The sequence below is a fragment of the Erithacus rubecula genome (genome assembly GCF_903797595.1).
Source record: "Erithacus rubecula genome assembly, chromosome: Z".
Taxonomy (NCBI): Eukaryota; Metazoa; Chordata; class Aves; order Passeriformes; family Muscicapidae; genus Erithacus; species Erithacus rubecula.
Window position 1 is genome coordinate 6,064,294 of NC_136661.1, and position 2,926 is coordinate 6,067,219.

A 2,926-nucleotide genomic window follows, 5' to 3' on the forward strand; every position below is an offset into this window, starting at 1 on the left:
AAGTTGAGGAAGTTAAAATGAATAGCAGGCAGTACCTTCCTGAGCAGGAGACTAAATTGTCCCTAGAGAGAGAGAAAAGTCAGACAAAGGTTAAGGGAAGGAGAATTACTTAGTCAAAGGACACTACAAGGTAACCACTAATTATGGTTTGGAGAAAAGGCTTTATTGTTTGTTTGTTGCCTTTATTGTTTGACAGAGGTTTGTAACACCATGATATTCTTGGCTTAATAGAAAAGTAAAATCCTCCCTTTTAAAGGTTTTGTGTTCTGCTATTGTTCCTGGAACTTTTAATGAGATGGTTGAATGCCTTTGTCTATCTTTGAAAATAGATATTTGTTTTAGGCAGGTGAGTCAAAAGGCCAGAAAGCAAATGGAGGTTTTCTGCAGCATTAAGTCACCTGCGAGTACACATGCAAAAGTATGTGTTTCAGAGTACACCTGAAAAACACACTGATTTAGGTCAGAAATAGGTAGAACTTGAGACAGAAATTCATTTGTTGTCTATTAAAGAAATATATTGATCCAGGGTGGAACATACTTCCCTTATCTGTTTTTTTATAAGATTCCAAATAAGCTGCTGTTAAATTTGTTCATGAGATGCAAGTATCTAAATTAGGAGACTGCTTTCTGAGGTTTTTCATTGATTTACTACATTTTCTTTTTAAAAGTTTATTAAATATTCCCTCTCAGTTCAGTTAAGAAATAGGAAATACTGTGATTTGTTTGAAAGTGTTTGGCAGGGAAACTGTATTTAGACAAGAATCTACAGGGACTTCTGAAGAACTTCCCTTCAGCAGAAACTCAAAAAACTATTAAAAATAGTTTAGGGCTCTTATTAATATTTTAGTCATTCAGACCTCAACTTTGCAAACAGTGAAGTGGAAAAATCTACTCATTTGTGGCCTAGGAAACACTTTGATTATTGGGTTAAATCTTATTCAATCTTTACTCAGAGGTTGACTTCCTCTCCCCTTTCCTGCCTCCTCTTGTCCTGACCACTTCCTCCCTTCCCAATGAAAATACACACCATGCTTGAGAGTTTTGCATGTAAAGGATTTTCAGTTATACTTGTTTTCATCAGTATTACTGTATTTACATAAATGTAAATACAGACAGAAAATGCTGTAATCTGAGAAATCCATGTGTGCACACCCATTTGCAGGTTTAAACTGCAGGTAAAGTGACCTACAGTAAAAGAAATACCAATAAATACTAGGGTTCAAGAGTATTAATAGAAACACTTCAAGTATTGCAGCTGAAACATTTTCTTTTAATTTAAGCCTAGTTTCTCTGTTAATAAGTATCTTCATATATAAGGTATCTAACATACTCTCTTTTTAGGACCTTGTCCCGAACACGTGGTTCGTACTTTAGACACTTCCAAATACTGCTATTGCTTCTCTATATCTTGCCTGCATTTCTTGAAAACACTAATATGAGCCCAAAATACTTGAAATATTTAGTTGTATAATATGAATGCATGAGGTAAATTTTAGCCTCCAATTTTTGGAATCTTCTCCACAATATTTGTCTTCTCTGATATTTTTAACTTTGGTTTATCTCACTAGCATTCAATATTTTTGTCACAATCTTGAGTTTTTCTTAGCTTGTCCAGTTTTCTGTCTTTGTTGTCTACTTTTTTCACAACTACTTTCTCTGGATGTTTCATGCCTTTCCGTGTGTGACTGACTAAACCTCCAATAAATGTATTTTATTGGAGAAGTTTTCTTTAAACTACTTTTGCCACATACCTTTCTACAGTTCTAAATGTGAAAGTGTAGGTTTTGCATCAAAGATGAATATGTACTGATACATTTTCGTCACAGAAATATATGTATTCAGAACATTTCACAATGCTTTGGATTCTGGTCAGTTAGTATGTTGTTTTAAAGAAATAATTCAAGACATTCCTGTCAGCACACATTACTAGCAAAACAGCTGCCTTTAAGATGCTCATCTGAAGAATATAGAAATACTTGTATATCCAGAGTTCAGAAGGTATAAATGCTCAGATATATGAGAGGGAGTTAAGTAAAACCTTAATAACTTAAAAGGCATAGACTTTTTGTAAATAGTTTAAAATTCTACATATATCCAATTTCTTTGTAAGTTCCAGAAGTATAATTCAGATAATAACTTTGGAGTTATTCTAATGGAGGAGTAAAACATGACAATTGCTGGATGATTTCACTGCTGTGAGTTCAAGAGTAAGTCCATGCTCATAATAAACTTTCTCTTGTATTTCTGTAGTTTATATATTTTTATATATTTTTATATGGTTTTTTAATGTGGTGTATTGATCAACACGGTGATGATTGTATATTAATTTTGTCTAAAAAAATCAGAACATGTGGGTAAACATCTGAATGAAAACCATTTCATAGTAATGAACTAAATCAGGAGACAAAGACAGTCTTGGTAGCAGGAAATGTATTGCACTTTGTTTTGATGGTGTTGTTTTTAGTTTGTTTTACTTTATTTGCTTGTAACAGAAGTAAGAGAGCATGGATCATTTTAGGATATAACTTTGTGTGGTCTGATATTTAGGTCATGGAAGTGCATGCTAGAGTCAGCGCCTTTCATTAGTTGCTAGTAAATGCTCAAAGATAAAATTGATTAAGAGATGTCATAACTGAATTTGTTTTATAATTTACAAGTCATTCTTCCTGACTCTGGTTAATCCCAGTCTTCAGGAAATATCAGAAGTTGGTTAGCTGTTGATGTATATTTATCGTGTTCAGAATGATGTTGCTAAAAGTAAAATAAAAGATACTGACTTTCAGAAACTTTTACTGTAGACGATAACGCTAAACTTTTTTGAAATTATAACACTTTCAGCAATAGATGAGTTTGCATAGCATAAATAAATGATTTTGTCATGCTTTCTTATTCATTCAAAATTGGAAGTAAGTGTCTGAAATTGTGA